The 21,453-nt window shown below is 37.6% G+C and overlaps 1 protein-coding gene across 6 annotated transcripts in view; it reads right to left on the bottom strand.

Annotated features, from left to right (window-relative positions):
* The window catches only part of Glra2 (glycine receptor, alpha 2 subunit), a 198,851-nt gene that overhangs the window by 130,824 nt on the left and 46,574 nt on the right, over positions 1–21,453 (bottom strand). The gene's annotated exons all lie outside the window — the stretch shown is intronic.

Here is a 21,453-nt window from a genome sequence, read left to right on the forward strand (position 1 = left end):
AAAACACACAGAAGGCAGGCAAACAAGGGATTATGTGCTTTGCTTTATTCTTTGCTTGATCAGCCTTCTTACTCTCACTAAAGATCTATGGCCTTTGGGAATTTAATTCCTTTTTTTGTACAAAAAAGACTAGGTGCTTCTCTGAATATGTACACATGTATGTGTGGTGTATTGACAGTAGGGAAATCAATGCTTAGGAAATGAGCTCATTAACAAACATCAAAAGAAGGCAGGCAGTCCTCAGATCAATGACTTCAGGTACAATGGTCTTACTATTTCAGGTTATGGAGTAGAGAATGAATTTGGCATGTTATAAGCAGTGTCTGCTAATGTGTAATTTAAGTTTCAGAAAGATTTGGAAGACTACTTAAATTTTAAATAAAGTACTTAACTCTGTGAAATCCACCAAATTTATTATGTTTTGTTATTTAGTTTTTCTTTTTTCAACAAACATATTTAGGGCATTTTCTGAATCTTGGTATAAAATAACACTGAGGGTTTTTCTAATTATTTAAATCACATTTAATCGTTTCCATAAAAATGAGGTGATAGTTATTTTAGGAGGTTCTGGTCGGCAAAGAAAGCACAGGGATTGTTCTTGGGTGATATGAGTGTTACTAATCGGGATTAGAATGTTTATCACTAAGGTAGATATAAATCTAAAAAGTAATCAAACTGCATTTTTAGGTTTCTGGCATTGTATTCTGTTCAATGTATATGCCAAAGGAAAGGGGGACTGACAAAGAAGAAACCTATTTTAGGCCTCCAGATGCATGTTAAGCAGACATCATAAATTTGGGACTCTGCAATCCATGCACGACCAATTAGATTTTACAGTCTCTTCCCATTTGCTTGTCCAACAACATGATTTAACAAAGCATACAGCTGCTAATCCTCTGTTTGACTATTGGTGCTCATTGTGTTCCAAATGTAAAACCTGTCTTAAAAGAAATGTACGTAAGCAAAAGACAAAAATAAAATGTCACCAAGTGAGCTCTCATCTGAGACAGGATCCGGAGATAGTTTCATGTTTGTGGAGAATTTTTCTCACTATGTTCAGTCATCTGTGCTGCTCATAAAATTCTGTGTCCCTGTGGGATTGTTAGATCTGACACAAAGGCAGGAGTAATTACGTGAAAGTTTCTCTGCTCTCTGAAGAAATGAGCAAGCAATAGCATTTTCAAAAATCCGAGATGTCCTAGTAAATGGAGCATATGGGTGATATAGTCTTACACCTCCCACTCTGTACTGGTTAGTTTTTAATGTCAACTTGACCCAAGCTAGTGTCATCTGAGATGGAAGAATCTCAATTTAAAAATATGCCTCTATAGGATTGGCCTCTAGGTAAGTCTGTAAGACATTTTCTTCATTGACTGATATAAGAAGGCTTAGAATACGGTGGTGGAGGCTGAAACAAGCCATGAGGAGAAAGTCAGAAAGCAGCATTTCCTCATGGCCTCTGCATCAGTTCTTATCTCAAGGTTCTGTTCTCATATCTCTCGATGATGGGCTACAAGCTATAAAACAAATAAATTCTCCTCCCCAAGTTGCTTTTGGTCATGGTGTTTTATCACAGCAATAGAAACTCTAACTAAGGAAGCATTATCACACCACATTCTAGAATATAATCCATTATTTTTTGAGAACATAAGAATTGCCTAACTGGAAGTTTTAGATCTGCTAAATTGTTCCTCTCAGTATATTGAAATTTCTGAAACATGTGACGGTCTGGTATTGGAATGATTTGACAGGATACAATGAGAGTTAAACAAGATTGTCATCCCAAGCCATCTAAACCCTAAAAGTGAAAGTATCCTGGGGGGCGGGCAAGTTAGAAGTCAAATTCCACCATTAGGAGCTGGGGAGATAGCTTAGAGGTTAAGAATAATTTTTCTTCCAGAGGATCAGGTTTTGATTCTCTGCATCTATATAGCAGCTTACAGCTCAAAATGCATGTAGGCAAAACATTCACAAACATATAATAAAATAAATTAATTCTGCTTAAAGTACATCATTAATAAGACTCATTAAGAGAAAAATAGTGAAAAAGTGAGAGGGCATTGGTGGATTAAAACGTTCTGCTGACTTGATTATCTTTATCCTTTTAAGTTTTATGCTTTGCTGAATATGAGCATCATCTGCAAGGCTTTTGTGAGAATTAACATTCTTCTGGTACTTTTAATGAGAAGTCCAGGTAGGGCTGATGGCATCACATAGGCTACCTTAAGAAACACTACTTCGCACATCCCAAAGGGATAACTTCATGCTAAATAATAAACTTAAAAGACGTTGGTTTCATAAGGTAAATAAGAGAGAGCTTGTGAATGAAATCTGCAACTTTCCAGGAGCATTAACTTGGTCACAGTCTTTTCACACCAGGGTAGGTTACACAGCTCCAGGTAGGCTGCTATGTGATTAGGAAAGTTCTATGTCTTAGGGCAATGAGACAAAAGGGATATAAGCCAGGTCATCCTTGACAGCATGTTGGTAGAGTCTAGGCAACAAAGCCAAGATTAGTTTATTGTCAACCAACAATTTTGTGAGTGCTTAAGAACACTGGGAGATCTGCTAGGTAAGTGAGCAGCTAAGAAGAGGAATTGGTGTTAGTAAGATTCCACCTAGGCATTAAGTGTATATAACAATAGTTTGGCAATATTTGCAGGACACCTTATGTCAAACACTTGAAGTGAGACATGTTCTTAGTTATATTCATAGCAGCTTTATTCCTGAGAGCTAGAAATGGGAAACAACCTAGATGCCCGTCAACCAAACAGTAAATAAAGAAAATGTAGTAAATTTACAATATGGAGTATTACTCAATTATTCAAAACAATGGCATCATGAAATTTAAAGGAAAATGGATGAAACTAGTACAGATCATCCTGGGTGAGGTAATCCTAACCCAACAGGATAAAGGATATCCATGCTACAATTCATAGTCTCAGAGAGGCTAAGTAACAAGGAAGGCTCAAGAGGGACTCATATATCTCTCTGGGAAGGGAAAATAAAATAATTTTTTCTGGGATGATTGGGGGCATGTGGAATGGAAACATCAGGCTGGAGACAGGAGAAAAGTACTGGGAGAGATGGAATTGGGGGACTTTTGGGAGGCAATGTAGAAACCTAGTACAATTGAAATTCCCTGGAATCTAAAAGAATGATCCTAGTGAAGTTTCCTCGTAATAGCAAGTACAAAGCCCAAAGGAGCCACCTTCTATAATAAGGCAAAGCTCCCAGCAGTGGAACTGGGATACAACTCCAGCCACAAAACCTTTGACCTACAATATGCTCTGCCTGCAAGATGTGCTGGAATAATGGTGGCCTAGAATATGTGGAGATGCCCAACCAATGACTGGTCCTACTTGAGGACCACACCATGAAAAAGAACCCACACCTAACACTATGTAAATAGCTAGCAATTATAGACTGATTAGCTCTGAGACCCAGGATTAGGACTGAATAAGACTGCTCCCCCAAAAAAGAAAATGAGATGATTCCTAATAATATTCTGTAATACTCATACATTGGTCCCTAGTTAAACTGTCATCAGAGAGGCATAGTTAAGCAACCAATATGAGCAGATGTATAGACTCACAAACACTAGGTGAAGCCTGAGAACCCCAAAGAAAAAGGGAGGAAGGATTCTAGGAATATACACATGAGGATACCATGATAGCATAACCGACAGAGTCAACTAAGCAGGGCTCATGAAACTCACAGAGACTGAAGCAACAATCATGGACCCAGTATAGGTCTGATCTAGGTCTTTTGCACATAAGTTAATGCTGCAGAGCTTTGTGTTCTTGTAGGATCCCTAATAATGGGAGTAGGGGTGTCTCTGACTCTTTCCTGTCTTTGAGATAATTTTCTTCCTCCTGGGTCACCTCATTCAGCTTTGACATGAAGATTTATGACTAGTCTTACTATAAGTTGTTATACTCTGTTTAGTTGATATCTCTGGTAGGCCTACTCTTTTGTTTGTTTTTGAAGGGAGACAGAGGAGGAGTGAGCCTAGGGAGAGGGGTGACTGGGAGGTGTGGCGGGCAGGAGAAACGTTGGTCAGGGTGTAATGTATATAAAGAATAAAAAATTTTAAAAAGGAATTTCTTCAATGGGATCACACTTTGGCATGGGAATATTTAATAGCTGCGAACTTATTATCCAACTTCTTTTTGAGTCAGGATGTAACTGTGTAGTTCTGACAGGCCTGAACTCACCATGTAGACCAGGCTAGACCCAAACTCACACAGATCTGTCTGCCTCTTCTTCCAAGTGCTTCAATTAAAGGCATTCACATCATACCCAGTATTCTTCAACTTTAAAATGTTTTATCCAATTATTCATTTAAAGAGACTTATTTTCCTTCATCGAAACAATGTTTCTTGGTAATGCAAATGAAACATCTAAACTGAATGGAGTATGGACCTACCCTTGGGACACACCCTATGCTTCATCTGGTCTAATGATCTCCTGACCCATAGACAAGTACAGGTTTGACTCTATCTGACAAAGCTCTTCACATAAACATTGAGGAGATTGTTAGGAGTTAAGAGTTCTAGAATAATCTCAATTTTCCCTTGTCCAAATCCTATTGATTCTTGGCAATTACATACAAATCAACCAATAAACATTTAATTATAGCTTCCCATGGTTATAAAAACACAAAACTAAGTTTCAAGTACTAATAGTCATATCTGTCTTTGTATAAACCAGCTGATAGATTCCTACATTTCCAAGGGCAGACTTTGATACTGAAAGGGGGTTTTCAATTAGAAACATTTAAAGCAACAACAACAACAACTCAGACCTTTGAATTGTGTGTATGGGTAGCAGAGGCACATCATGATTTCAGTATTGTCTTAGACTGGTCCAAATCTACAGGTTGGTCCGGAGATGCAAGATTACACTCTCCCCCGAGTTGATTCCAAATAAGCAAGCCAAGTGTTTTGTTTCTTCCTTCTAAACTTGGGATATGAGGGAAACTAATGGCAACATTGTCTAGATCGTCTGTGTTTCTATTATTTTTCCTCCTTAAAATCTCACTGAGTAGGAAGATCTGTGTTTACCAAACATTAAAAAAGGCATCATAGGAAATACCCATCTGCATTGAGCAATACCAGCTAGGAAGGACAAAAATATAATAACTCTTCCCATCTGTGTGTGGTCCTTTCAGAAAATGTGCACACATATGGTTGGCTCATGTTAATTAAGTCCAAATCTGGACTTGATTCCACTTGGAGAGGAGTGGATCTATCCAAATGTTTTCATATTTTCTGAATAAAAATGTTGTGGAAGTGTGGAGTAAGGAGAGGGATAAGCTGAACACTAGGAAAAAAGAGTTCCAACCAGTTGATTTAAATCAATTTCAAAGTCATTTCATGTCTAGTGTTTAATCATACATTCAAGCATTTCTGAAGATAAACTATTACTAGCCTGCATATTAAAACAATAAGAAATCACTTGACCCTTGTCATTTGGTGTCTAATTTTATAGCTATTAGCAACAACACTGAGGAGAAGAGAGAGAGAGAAAAAGAACTAGATAGCAATGACCTTAACATTTCTTTTGGAATCATATTAGTTTTGATAAAATGGAGCACAGAACAAGTCAAAGCAATTTGTGAAATGCATACATGATTTTGAGCAAAGCAAAGTAACTTTGTACCTATTGACAGATGGGAACATAATAGTGTATATGCTATCACAGCATTAAGACTTCTAGTATGGTAATTAGAAGAGGCTTATTAACTGCTCTTATCACAGCAAAGAGAGATGAGAATGTGGATTTGGGGGCAGATGGTAAGATTATTTACTTTTTTTTTTTTTTGAGACAGGGTTTCACTGCAAGCCTGGAGCTGACTATGAGGACTAATCAGGCCTAAGAATCACAAAGATTTACCTGCCTCTGCCTCCTGAGTGTGGGGATTAAAGGCCTATATCACTACACCAGAAACCATGCTTTATCTTTGATAGGACAATGATGTATACCTACTTTTTCTACATTGAAACACTCTGTCTTGCAGGGAGAAGGGCAACCCTTAATATGCAAGAAAGTTGGCAAGCAAATGAGGCCCCTCTCTAAGGTTATGTAAAGAAAATAAAATATTCTGGGGAAGCCACTCCGCCATCTGCAGCCCTGAGCCAAAGCTGATCCATAGCCCGCTGTGCATGGGTCCTGACAGGAGAGAAGAGACCTGTTCTTCCAGGAGTGCTTGTATTCCCAGGCTTGGAGGTGAGATAGCCAGTTTCTCTCCAGTAACTGTCTGGAGCTGGGCAGTGAGGAGCACACAGGGCACAAGAACAGTGAAGCACCTGGAACAAGATCCTACCAGCCTCCATCGGCACCCAGAACTTGGGCTGTTCTGGAGCCCTCTGTATACAAGTTCTGCCAGGAGAGAGCTGATCTCCCAAGAGTGTTGACACAGGCTTACAGACCCACAGGAGAAACAAGCTCCAGCCAGAGACAGCAAGAACATCTAACACCAGAGATAACCAGATGGAGAAAGATAAACACAATAATCATTTTTTATTAGGTATTTTCTTTATTTACATTTCAAATGTTATCCTGAAAGTTCCCTATACCCTCCCCCCGCCATGCTCCCCTACCTACCCACTCCTACTTCTTGGCCCTGGAATTCCTGTGTACTGGAGCATATAAAGTTTGCAAGACCAAGGGGCCTCTCTTCTCAATGATGGCCAACAAGGCCATCTTCTGCTACATATGCAGCTAGAGACACAAGCTCTGGGGTACTGGTTAGTTCATATTGTTGTTCCACCTATGGGGCTGCAGACCCCTTCAGCTCCTTGGTTACTTTCTCTAGCTCCTCCATTGGGGGCCCTGTGTTCCATCCTATAGATGACTGTGAGCATCTACTTCTGTATTTGCCAGGCACTGGCATAGCCTCATACGAGACAGCTATATCAGGGTCCCTTCAGCAAAATGTTGCTGGCATATGCAATAGTGTCTGGGTTTGGTGGCTGATTATGGGATGGATTCGGGGTGGAATAGTCTCTGGATAGTCCATCCTTTCATCTTAGCTCCAAACTTTGTCACTGTAACTACTTTCATAGGTATTTTGTTCCCTATTCTAAGGAAGAATGGAAGTATCTACACATTGGTCTTCCTTCTTCTTGATTTTCTTGTGTTTTGCAAATTGTATCTTGGGTATTCTAAGTTTCTGGGGCACCATCAGAACCGAGTTCTCCCACCACAGCAAGTCCTGAATTCCCCAACATACCAGGAAAGCAAGATGTGGATTTAAAATAATATCTCCTGATGCTGATAGAGGATTTTATGAAGGACACAAATAACTCACTTAAAGAAATACAGGAGAACTCAGGTAAGCAGGTAGAAGCCCTTAAAGAGGAAACACAAAAATCCCTTAAAGAATTACAGGAAAACACAACCAAACAAGTGAAGGAATTGAACAAAACCATCCAGGATCTAAAAGTGGAAGTAGAAACAATAAAGGAATCACAAAGGGAGACAACTCTAGAGATAGAAAACATAGGAAAGAGATCAGGAGCCATAGATACAAGCATCACTGACAGAATATAAGAAATAGAAGATAGAATCTCAGGTGCAGAAGATTCCATAGAAAACACTGACACAACAATCAAAGAAAATGCAAAAGATCCTAACTCAAAACATGCAGGAAATCAAAAACAAAATGAGAAGAACAAACCTAAGGATAATAGGTATAGAAGAGAGCAAAGATTCCCAACTTAAAGGGCAAGTAAATATCTTCAATAAAATTAAAGAAGAAAACTTCCCTAACCTAAAGAAAGAGATGCCCATGAACATACAAGAAGCCTGTAGAACACCAAATAGAATGAATCAGGAAAGAAACTCTTCATCAAATAATAATAAAACACCAAATGCATTAAATAAAGAAAGAATATTAAAAGCAGTAAGGGAAAAAGGTCAAGTAACACATAAAGGCAGACCAATTAGAATTATATCAGACTTCTCACCAGAAACTATGAAAGCAGAAGATTCTGGGCAGACTTCATACAGAGACCCTAAGAGAACACAAATGCCAACCCAGGCTACTATACCCAGCAAAATTCTCAATAACCATAGATGGAGACACTAAGATATTACATGACAGAAACAAATGTACACAATATCTCTCCACAAATACAACCATTCAATGGATAATAAATGGAATATTTCAACACAAGGAGGACAACTACACCATAGAAAAAGCAAGAAAATAATCTTCTGTTAAAAACAAAAAGGAGATAACACAAAAAACATAATTTCCCCACTAACAACAAAATAATAAGAAGCAACAGTCACTTTTCCTTTATATTTCATAATATCATTGGACTCAATTCCCCAATAAAAAGACATAGACTAACAGACTGGTTACATTAAACTGGACCCAACATTTTGCTCTTACAGGAAATCCACCTCAGGGACAAAGACAGATACTACCTTAGAGTAAAAGGCTGGAAAACAATTCTCCAAGGAATGATCCCAAGAATCAAGCTGGAGTAGCCATTCTAATATCAAATAAAATCGACTTTCCACTTGAAGTTATCAAAAAGATAAGGAAGAACACTTTATACTCATCAAAGGAAATTACTACCAAGAAGAACTCTCTATTCTGAATATCTATGCTCCTAATGCAAGGGTACCCACATTCATAAAAAAAACACTTTACTAAAGTTCAAAGTACACATGCACCACACACAATAATATTGGGAGACTTCAACACCCTACTCTCAGCAATAGACAGATCATGGAAACTGAAACTAAACAGAGACACAGTGAAACTCACAGAAGTTATGAAACAAATGGATTTAACAAATATCTATAAAACATTTTATCCTAAAACAAAAGAATATACCTTCTTCTCAGAATCTCATGGTACCTTCTCCAAAACTGATCATATAATCAGTTAAAAACCAGGCCTCAACACATACCAAAAAAAAAAAAAAAAAAAAAAAAAAAGGAAATAATCCCATGCATCCTGGCAGATCACCATGGTCTTAAGGCTGCTCTTCAATGACAACATAAGCAATAGAAAGCACATATACAAGTGGAAACTGAACAACACTCTACTCGATGACCATTTGGTCTAGGAAGAAATAAAAAAAGAAATTAAAGACTTTTTAGAGTTTAATAAAAATGAAGCTACAACATACCCAAACTGATGGGACACAATGAAAGCAGTCCTAAGAGAAAAATGCATAGCTCTGAGTGCCTCCAAAAATAATAATAATAATTGGAGAGAGAGCATACACTAGCATTTTGACAGCACATCTGAAAGCTCTAGAAAAAAAGAAGCAAATATACCCAAGAGGAGTAGATAGCAGGGAATAATCATACTCAGGGCTGAAATCAACCAAGTGGAACAGAAAGAACTATACAAAGAATCAACCAAATCAGGAGATGGGTCCTTGAGAAAATTAACAAAATAGGCAAACCGTTAGCCAGACTAACTAGAGGGAAAAGATACAGTATCCTAATTTGCAAAATCAGAAATGAAAAAGTGATGCATACAACAGAAACTTACAAAAAAAATCATCAGATGCTACTACAAAAGCCTATACTGAACAAAACTGGAAAATTAGATGAAATGGACAATTTTGTAGACAGATATCAGGTAACAAAGTTAAATCAGGATCAGATAAACAATCTAAACAATTTCCCCTAAAGAAATAGAAATAGTCATTAATAGTCTCCTAACCAAAACAAACAAACAAACAAACAAACAATCCTGCAGGACCAGGTAGGTTTAGTGCAGAGTTTATGAATTCATCAGGAATAACAAAAAAAGCCCAGGATACCAAAAATCTATTTTCAACAATAAAAAAAACTTCTGGTGGAATCACCATCCCTGATCAACTGGTGACTAGCATATAGAAGAATGCAAATTGATCCATTCTTATCTCCTGTACAAAGCTCAAGTACAAGTGGATCAAGTACCTCCACATAAAACGAGAAAAGAAAGTAGGGAAGAGCCTTGACCACATGGGCACAGAGGGAAAAAAATTCCTGAACCAATAACTTATGCTCTAAGATCAAAAATTAAAAGGGACCTCATGAAATTTCAAAGTTTCTTTAAGGTAAAGGACATTGTCAATAGGACAAACAAAACAGTAACCAACAGATTGGGAAAAGGTCTTTACAAAACCTACATCTGATAAGATGGCTAATTTCAAATACATACAAAGAACTCAAGAAGTTAGACTCCAGAGAAACAAACAACAACAAAAAAGGGTTATAGAGCTAAATAAATAATTCTCAACTGAGTAATACCAAATGGCTGAGAAGCACCTGAAAAAAAAATGTTCAACATCCTTAATCATCAGGGAAATGCAAATCAAAACAAACCTGAGATTCTACCTCACACTAGTCAGAATGGCTAAGATCAAAAACACAGCTGACAGCAGATGCTGGAAAGGTTGTGGAGAAAGAGGAATACTCCTCCACTGCTGGTGGGATTGTAAGCTGGTACAAACACTCTGGAAATCAGTTTGGTGGTTCCTCAGAAAATTGGACATAGTACTACCGGAGGATCCCACAATACCTCTCCTGGGCATATATCCAGAAGATGTTCCAACTGGTAAGAAGGACACATGCTCCCCTATGTTCATAGCAGCCTTATTTATAATAGCCAGAAGCTGGAAAGAACTCAGATGTCCCTCAACAGAGAAATGGATACAGAAAATGTGGTACATTTACACAATGGAGTACTACTCAGCTATTAAAAACAATGAATTTATGAAATTCTTAGGCAATTGTATGGAACTAGAAAATATCATCCTGAGTGAGGTAACCAAATCACAAAAGAACACACATGGTATGCACTCACTTATTAGTGATTATTAGCTCAGAAGCTCAGAATACCCAAGATTCAATTCACAGACCACATGAAACTCAAAAAAAAAAAAAAAAAAAGGAAGACCAAAGTGTAGATTCTTAGATCCTTCTTAGAAGGGGGAACAAAATACCCATGGAAGGAGTTACAGAGACAAAGTGTGGAGCAGATATTGAAGGCATGACCATCCAGAGACTGTCCTACCTGGGGATCCATTCCATATACAATCACCAAACCCAGACACTTTTGTGGATGCCAACAAGTGTTTGCTGACCAAAGCCTGTTATAGCTGTCTCTTAAGAGACTTCACCAGTGCTTGACAAATACAGAGATGGATGCTCGCAGCCTACCATTGGAGTGACCATAGGTTTCCCAATGAAGGAGCTAGAGAGAGGACCCAAGGATCTTAAGGGGTCTGCAGCCCCATAGAAGGAACAACAATATGAACCAACCAGTACCCCAGAGTTCCCAGAGACTAAATCACCAACCAAAGAGTACACATGATGGGACTCATGTCTCCAGCCGCATATGTAGCAGAGGATGGCCTAGTCGGTCACCAATGGGAGGAGAGGCCCTTGGTCCTGTGAAGGCACAATGCCTTATTGTAGGGGAATTCCAGGACCAGAAAATTGGAGTGGATGGGTTGGTGAACAGGGGGATGGAGGAGGGGATAGGGATTTTTGGAGGGGAAGCCAGGGAAGTGGATAACATTTGAAATGTAAATTAAAAAAGATTCTGGAGGAATGGAGACTCTTCACCAGAGTGGCCCACAAGTTGAACATGGAACTTTAGTAATGCAGCTTTCATAAATGATTATTAAAGTCTTGAATGGGATTTTTAGTGACAGTTATTTTTTACCCATGTGCCTATAAGCAACCTCAATGACTACACTGTTTTGCCAAACTACCCTTAAGTAGAATCCTTTCTTTGTTCAGGGGTCTGTCATCAATGACAGGTGTGAAGTGAATAGACAGATGGTTGTGTATCTCTCCACAGGAACAGTCACCAGAGAGACAGCAATTTCAAATCACACACCATCACTAAGTTTACTTCTAACAAAGAGCTAAAATGGGAGCTCCAGAACCAGCCTAATTATTATCTGAAAAGACATGCAATTATCACTTCCATTATTAGGCGTTTGCCTTCCCCAAAGGAGGAAACACAAGACCAGGAGAGTATCTGATTTGTACTAAGTGGAATCTAGATAGCCTAGGTACTGAATAGAAAATGAGTACACACATAAATTAGGGTGGGTGGTAAGGGGAACTGTCTTTCTGCTTTATTTCTTTTATCTTTGAAGAGTCATTAAACATTTTGTATGAATGAGGAACTGAATGATTACTACAGTTCTAAGAAATGTTAAATGACTTTTTAGAGTCACATAGTGATATTGGATCTGAATCTAAGTCTTCTTGGCCCTCAGAATTGACATCTGTCCCCATAGCATTTTATCATTAATGGCCTAGCTCCCCTTCTGCTTTTATATTCTTCATCTGACTGCTCAATAGCCCAAGTGAAAGGAGATGCCTTTTTTGTTGTTATTTTATTGTTCTTTGAAGCAACACAGTTATCAATGGCTTTGTTCCAGGAGCATGGGAACTCACATAATTATCTACATTATTTGTCTTTTAATTACTGTCCAGTGATCACTGTCACACCTTCTATAGTACAGATATTTGTTTGTAGTTTTAAATGCTTCAAACAAGGTAGAACTTGTAGAGAGATTATAAAGATTTGCAAACATATAAATCTTGTCCCTTTTAAAATGGAATGTCTTTCTTCTAGAGCAGTGAAAGAGCCCTTTGGCAAACTTTTATCTTCCAAACTATTTATATTATTAATTATAACAGTGGCAAAACTAAAGTTATGAAGTAGCAATGGAAATAAGGAAATAATTTTATGATTGGGGTCACAACAGCATGAGGAACTATATTAAAGGAATATTCATTGCTTGAGTATATAATCTGGCAGAATTTACTAAAATTATTTGCATATCTTTAAAGAGCCACAGTGACATTATACATGTTTCTCTGGGGATTGATGTTATATAGGGATTCTGTTAAATGCAGCAGAAGCCCTTGTCAACATAAGTCATCTTTACCAGAACCTCTGACTTTTTTCCTTTGGCTTCCTGACATGAGAAAACGTAGGTAATAAGTAATGATAGACTGGCCTTTAAACTTTATTGGTTCAAACCTTCATTGTGATCAGATTCACCTACATATCTAGCCAATTGTTGAGTCAGCCCATCATAAGTTTTAACATTCCAAAAATGCCCTATAGTTTCTCCTGCATATTTAGCTGAGGCTAAAATGATCGAGATTGTGATTGATAAATTTCTCTGCATTTATAATAGTTCAGACTCTCATTGAGGGTTATAAGGCCATCTCTTAAACCACAGGAATTTCAATCTTCCTGTGTTCTGCTCCCAATCTGATTTCTCACTTGTGGAATTGGATATTGACAATGGGAGAGAATGGTTCCAAGATCTAAAAGCAGTATGAAGTAGGCACCTTGAAATGAAGACTTTCTTCTTGTCCTCAAGATGTACAGAAAAACATTATTAATTCATTGAGAAGTAGTTTGGTGGCATGAGGAGAAGAGAAAAGTTGTCATAGGGCTAGTCAATTTTGTCTGCTTTCCTGCGTAAGTCCCATTTTGGAGAAGAAACTATGTCAAAATGATGATCTGATGAGGCTGGAGAGAGCTGTTCTGTGACTGCATATGGCAGATTAAATAAAAGAAGGAAGTGTGGCTCTCAAGTTTTCCCAAGATACTTTCTTGTTATTCAACCTCTCCAAACTGATGAATGTTAATGCATCAGAAATTACTTCCAAATGCAGGTAAATCTTTCTATTTCTAATCCAGTCAGATGAAGTCAAAGGTGACTAGTTATTTGACTTCCATATATTTTGCTGAACACTTTCTTCTTCAAGTGTACACTCAAAGATCCTAACTATGTTTCATAGGAGACAATCCATTTTATATTTGTATTTATCAACTAAAATTTGAATTCAACATAACTTCCAGAAATTATGAGAATTTGTTATGTATATAACCCACTTCTGATTCCTTCATAATTTTGTCCCCAGCTGCTCCATTTTTGAAGGCTCTTCTCCAAAACTATCCTCTTGGTGCCACTTAGCTCAGCTCCTACTTAATCTACCAGTATAGTACATACCAGCTTTTCCCACCCTTGAAACCCTACTTATCTCTAAGAAGAATGGAATCATGTGGTTTCCATGGTATTTTATAATACTTCCTTGATTTACTGCTTAATTCTGGTGTGGATGCTTATGTTATAGTCATTAATTTCTCCATTAAGTCAAGTCACAAAAATAATGAATATTTGGAGACAGAATTACAAAATGAGGATATAAGATATAAAGATAGACATAGCCTAATCATAAATATAGAGAATGTATAACAGCTTTTCATACCTAACAAATGTGTGTTTTTGAGGCTCATCAAAGTTGAGTAAAATAACTGTAGCATCATCATGGTAACATCTAAGTAAGTCTCATTTCATTGTGAATTTTATTTTCAGTTCTGGCATCTAAATAAAGAATGTTCTTTTATCTTATTTTATTTAAAAAAATCATTCTAGAACTAGAGTCAGAATCCTTTGAAGCTCTTGAATTAGGCCACAGTAGGAGTCAAGAATGGGAGGCAATCTGGAAAAAGTTGGCCTTTTATGTATGAATAGAATTGGTCATCAGACAGGATTGTTTAGGGGGCACGTTGGGTGTCTGTCTAGAAATCTACACTCTACCTACTCCCAGTGGTATTTGTAATGTATCTGTAGAGACACAAGGGATGTCAGCCCCCATTGATTTTCTATTACAACTCAAACCCTATGGGGAAGGTGGGAGATTGAATCATCAACACCTATGACTGGGCACTTAACCAAAAAGGATTTACAGACATTTTTTACCTCTAGTGCCATAAAAAGGTAGGTTACAGCTCATGCAAAGGCAAGCAGAAGCTTTGGCAATATGGGATGTTTTGTGCAGAAACACTTCTATAATTATTGATGGTTTGAGAGAGTGCGACAGTTGCTTTTAAATGTCAAGTTGCCACAAATTTTAAAATAACCTGAGCATGAAGCTTCAAGTGGGAAATTGTCTTAATTGTGTTAAGTGACATGGGAAATGGTGATGGCCCCCTTCTGGTAGTATCCCAGAAAAAAGGCACAACAGAAGGAAGATTATTTCATCTTTGTTCACTTGGCCTTTCCTCTTGCCACTGAGTTAATTTGTCCTGCTGCTGTTGCTGCTGAGTCCTTTCCTGATACTAGAAAAAAACTTTTCTGGGTTTCCAACACGTACAGAAAACCAGTGGTTCTTCTGGAACCCTCTAAGCCTTTGGCACCAGATTGAGATTGCTAATATAAGAATATAATAAAAGTACCAACTTCTAGGTCTCTCTGGTATTAGACAGTCACTGTTGGATGACTCTGATGGTGGAGGCACCCAGCCTTAGGGACCAAACAATAACCCAGTTCTCAGCCTTTCCAGAGGAAGTCAGAGTTAGAGAACTAGGCAGAAATTAGCATTCCTCCATGGTTCTTTAAACTAGACTTAACTAGATTTAAGTTTCTTGTTGATTGATGGTAATATGAAAGCAAGCGCCAAGCAAACCCTTTCCTATGCAAGTCACTTTAGGTCACACTTTCTTACCTCAGCCACAGAATGAAACTAGGTCATGGGAACTTTCAGAAGTGATCTAATTTAAAGGAATAAAACAACTATCAATAATGAAACAGCAGACATGTGAGGCAAACTTATCTTCTCCTAAAATGTTCACCTTCTATCTTTTTCTATTATTTGTTGCACCATGTCCTAAGACGCCCAGACCTTTGCTAAACTCAACAAAATTAGAATGATAACATTTTTTATACCTAAACTCAACAAAATTGGAATGATAACATTTTTTTATACCTAAACTCAACAAAATTGGAATGATAACTTTTTTTTATACTAAACTCAACAAAATTGGAATGATACCATATGTTGCACACCTAATTAGGCTCACCTAATTGCTATGGATTTGTGCATTATTAAGTAATGACAACTTAGAACCTGACTTTCTCTAAAGAGAATGCACAAAGCAAGATGTATATTCTTCTTCATACTTTGGCCATGGATAATTAATTTGGCAAGTCAGTAAAAATACTTTCAAAAGATGGAGTATGATAAAACATATTAGGAACATTGTGTTATGACTTTGTTAGTTAACTTGACATAACCTGGAACTATCTGGGAAGATTCTCATTCACAGATATTGGGTTAGCCTTTGATCATGCCTGCATGTGGTTGCTTTAATTTAATTGATATGGAGAGACTAGTGTGGGTAGCTCTAATCCATGAAAAGGGGATCCTGAATTATAAAAGAGTAGAGAAATCTCAGCACACACACACAAAAAATAAGTAAACATATGTGCATTAATTTCTCTGTGCTCTTACTATGGAATTGATGTTAGCAGCTGTCTGAACCTCCTGCCTTGACCTACATCATATGATGGACTATAATCTAGAATGAGAACTAGAAATAAACCCTTTTTATTTTCATCAGCTGCCTTTTTTCAAGACATTTATCACAGACAAAGAAATAAAACTAGACCAGAAATCAATATTAAACAAAGAATCTGAAGAAAATTCAACAAAAGTGATTTTTGACACATTTTTGTCAACAAAAGCTATATCATACATCATTAGTTAGAGATTCCCCAAGATATTTGCTTCCTATTGAAAAACACCTATTTGGTTTTCTGTCATGTGTCTCAAACATTGGACTCAGGGCTTACCAATGCTAGTCTGCTTATGGACTTCTAACCACTATTACTTCATTTAGGCTCTTGACATTTGGGAAGCAGATATACAAATTATTTTGAACTATGATCTTGCTTATAATGAAAACATTTGAATATATATATATATATATATATATATATATATATATATATATCCTTCTCTTTTATTTTGCCTTCAAAACTTTGGACTTCAACTTATATGAGAATTATATTCTATGTTCTATAAAGTTGAGAAAATCATGGAATATTTCCCAGAGGAAATATTATTAGCATTTGCTATTGGTTTCAGGAACATGCACATATAAGACCTGAACACCAAGCACTGTATTTCAGATGCAGACCAAATACTTCAGTAAGTCTTTGTGCAGGATGTAGACAACTCATGAGTTCATCTTTAGTACTTGTAGTTTCTTGCTTGTATCTTTCTCAACCTCTCTTTCTCCTTACCAATTTCGATTTTTAGGTATCCTCTATGTTTATTCTCACTCTTCTTCCAAGAAACCAAGGCCAAGCACTTTATTGCTTTATATGAACTGAGGCAAATGGTTTCCTAGAGAACGTACATTATAAAATTTAGTTTTCAGGAACACCCTTTAGTAATGAAATGTCAGGAAAATTTTCAGCAACTTTTATACAGCAAGTATTGCTTGCTTGACTTCCAACTTGAATTAAGTCCTTTACTGGAAATAAATTAACACTAATAATTCCTTGGTCACTAAATAATTGAGTCTAATACCTCTCAAAACTGTAGATACTGACCTGTAAATTTTAACACCAGTTTGAGAACACAATTTGTAAAGTACTAACTACTTTTCTTTTCTTTGTTCCTATTTATTATTATTTCTTAATTAGTTATGTGTCCAAGTGCTTCATTAAAGCTGAGCCTTTTTAGGGTTAGGATCGCAATTTACTCAGCCTGAATCTTTTATGCCCAAGGTATTGTCTGGCTCATTGAGAACTTCTTTAGAAAAATAGATTTCTGTAGTTCAAATTTGCCAATGGCTTGTGTTTTTTGAATGTGGCATCTCTAGTTCTCCTTCACCAAGAATTTTTCCCTCAGATTTCAGAGACTATCCACATAGCCTGCCTAAGGATAAACTCCTTAGAATCTAAGCAATGAGTAAAGTGTCAAATTTCAGAACCAGAGATACCACAATTGCCTCTGGATCTATGTCTGGAACATATATCTGCCAATGATACAGAGCAGAGAGACTTTCACAAGACAAAAAGAAATGACAACAGCCTGATTTTATTTCAGCAGTGTAGACCGCTCCATTTTTACTAGAACAAACACAACCCAAGGCCCAAAGGACTAGCTGAAGCAGCTGATACACTGTGTTACTTTTTATAACTCTCCTTTCCAGCATCATGCTCTACATATGTCCCATTCTATCAGGTCACATCAACTTAGGTCATGCCCAACACTGCATCTTACAACAGACAAATGGATTATCATGCAGAACATTGTTTTCTTAACAATGAAGTGGGCATTGAAGGAATTTGTCTGATTATTTAGGAAAGCAATGATATTGCTACATTTCACAAATGAGTGGCCCCTGTATTCCATAATTTACCGCAAGCATTGTCTTATACTAGATATATGAATGAAATACAGTAAAAAAAAACAAAACAAGTTATATAACAACTTCTTAAATGGTGGTGAGTCTACTAACTTGAAAAAAGTATTTATAAGAACACTAACTGCCCACTTTGGAGGGGGATGTTAATAAAATAAGAGAGTATGGAGTGCTTTATAAAGGACACATGGAATTGACCATATAATCAGTCACAAAAAAAGCCTTAATTGAAATGGCTGCTTGCTTCTTATCAAGTCATCATGGATTAAAGCTGGACTTCAACAACAACAGAAACAACAGAAATCCTATCAACTCACGGAAACTGAACAACTCTCTACTCAATAACCACTGGGTCAGGGAGGGAATAAAGAAAGAAATTAAAGAATTCCTAGAATTCAATAGAAATTAAGGCATAGCATAGCCCAACTTATGGGACATGATGAAAGAGGGATGTTCATAGCACTGAGTACCTTCAAAAGAAATTGGAGAGGTCTCACACTAGCAACTTAAAACCATACCTGAAAGCTGTAGAATAAAAAGAATCAAACACACCCAAGAGGAGTAGATGGCAAGAAATAATCAAAGTCAGGGCTGATAACAATAAATTAGAAACAAAGAGAACAATACAACGAATCAATGAAACCAATAGCTTGTTTTTTTGAGAAAATCAACCAGATAGACAAATCCCTAAGTGAACTAACTGAAAGGCAGAAAAAGAGTATTAAACTTAACAAAATCAGAAATGAAAAGGGGGGACATAACAGAAACTGAGGAAATTGAAAGATCATCAGAACCTACTATAGAAGCCTGTATATCACAAAATTGAAAAATCTAAACTAAATGTATGATTTCAATGTAGATTCCACTTACCAAAATTAAATCAAGATTAGATAATCTATTTAAACATTCCTGTAACATTTAAGGAACTATAAGTAGTTATTAAAATTCTCACAAGTAAAAAAGGAGCACAGGGCCACATGGTTTTATTACAGCATTCTACCAGATTTTAAAAGAACTAAAACTAATATTCATTGAACTATTTCAAAAAATAAAAACAGAAGGAACTTTGTCAAACTCATTCTATGAGGCCACATTTACCCTGATAACTAATCCACACAAAGACTCAACAAAGAGAATTTCAGACCAATTTCTCTTAGGAGTACTGATGCAAAAATATTCAACAAAATACTTGCACACTGGACATATATCAAAAATATCATCTAACATGACCAAGTAGCCTTCATTCCAGGGATGCAGGGGGTGTTCAATATCTGAAAATCCATCAATATAAACAAACTGGAAAAAAAAACACACATGATTATCTCATTAGGTGATTTTAAAAAAAGCCTTTGACTAAAACCAACATACCTTTCCATACCTAAATGCATTTAAAACAATATATAACAAGCCAATAGTCAACATCAAATTGAATGGAAAGTAACTTAAAGCAATTCCTCTAAAACCAGGGACAAGACAAAGGAGCCAAATCTCTCTTTATCTTTTCAACATAGTACTTGAAGTTTTAGATGGAGCAATAAAACCACCAAAGAAGATCAAGGGGAAACAAATTGGAAAGGAAAAAGTCAAAACATTGCTATATGAAGAGGATGAGATAGTATATATAAATTACCCCCAAACTTCTACCAGCGAACTTCTATAGCATATATACACCCTATGTAAAGTAGCCACATACAAAATTATCTTAAAAAATCAGTAGTGCTTCTCTATACAAATCACAAACAGTGCAAGAAAGAATTTAGAGGAAAAGCATCCTTTATAATAGCCAAAAATAATACAAAATATTGTGGAGTAACTCTAACAAAGCAAGTGAAAAACCTATATGACAAGAACTTCAAGTCTCTGAAGAAATAAATTGCAAAAGATATCAGAAGATGAAAAGATAGCCCTTGCTCATGGAGCAGTAGGATTAACATAGTGAAAATGGCCATCTTACCAAAAGTAAGCAAAGGATTCAATGAAATTCCCATCCAAATTCCAACACAATTCATTTCCGATTATGAAATGGGGCCGTGAAAGGCAGCCTATTCTGGTTGAGTGAGGCTTGTTCCAGCCACCCAGTAGAAAACTCTACAAGGCATGGACCAGTGAGCCACATTCCCAGAGACAGGTGTCTAATACCACAGAGCCCCCAACTCCATAATTCTGTGACTATAAGTCACACAGACAATGTTCTAAGCTCCTGGTATTCTGGCTAGACTCTACCCCCACAGTTACCTGACTATAGCTAGGTATACTACTCCCCATCGTTACCTGGCAACAGCAAGATAGTCCAGCTCACTTTAAAAGGGGCTGCTTGCCCCCTCCTCTCTCTCTCTTTAAGCTCTCACCTTTCTTACTCTCTAGCCCTCCTTCTCTCTCTCCCTTCACCCCTCTCTCCATGTGGCCATGGCCGGCCTCTCTATCTTTCTACCTTCTCTCTTTCTTCCTGCTTTTCTACAGTAAAGTTCTAAAACTAGACTGTCTCTGATCAAGACCTGCTGTGTTTGAACGATGGGATAGGCTTTCTCCTAATGAGCCACATCTGACCTCCCACCAGAAGGCTATCCTGTGCTCCAGCCACAGAAAGGATCAGACCAAGGACTCCCACCTGGAACCATCGAGTACCCCCTCTCCCCCTGCCCTCTCCTCCTTTGGCCCCGGGGATGACTGAGCTGTCCCCGGTTTCCCATTTGTTCTCAGCTCTTCCGTGGTATCCAGCAAGGAATGCCGGTGACTGAGAACCTGCTATCTCTGGCCTCCATGAGGCCCAGAGACCTAGGACTGCCCCTTTACCCTCCCCTACCCCCCAGCCCCAACATGGGATCCAGTGGCTTCCCACAGGCCAACACCCACCCATGGCTGCATGGAAATTGTGAGGCAATCCTCCTGAGTCTGCCTGCCCAGAGCACCAGAACTCTGGCGGGATGTGGGTTTTCTCCCACTCCCTTTATTTCCCTGGTGCACACTGCCCAACAAGTGAACAATATTCAACATCATCACTGAAAAACAAACAAACAAACAAACAAAGTAGGAAAGCTAAAACAATTCTTTGGATCCTTTCCTTTTAATTGGAATGTCTTGTGTAGTCTTAATAGGAAATGAACCTAAGATGCTTCAGTGTAGGGGAATGCCAGGACAGGGAAACAAGAGTGTGTGGGTGGGTGAGCAGGGGGAGGGGGATGGGATAGGGGTTTTCAGAGGGGAAACCAGGAAAGGTGATAACATTTGAAATA

The sequence above is a fragment of the Mus musculus genome, chromosome X (assembly GCF_000001635.26).
Source record: "Mus musculus strain C57BL/6J chromosome X, GRCm38.p6 C57BL/6J".
NCBI classification, from domain to species: Eukaryota; Metazoa; Chordata; class Mammalia; order Rodentia; family Muridae; genus Mus; species Mus musculus.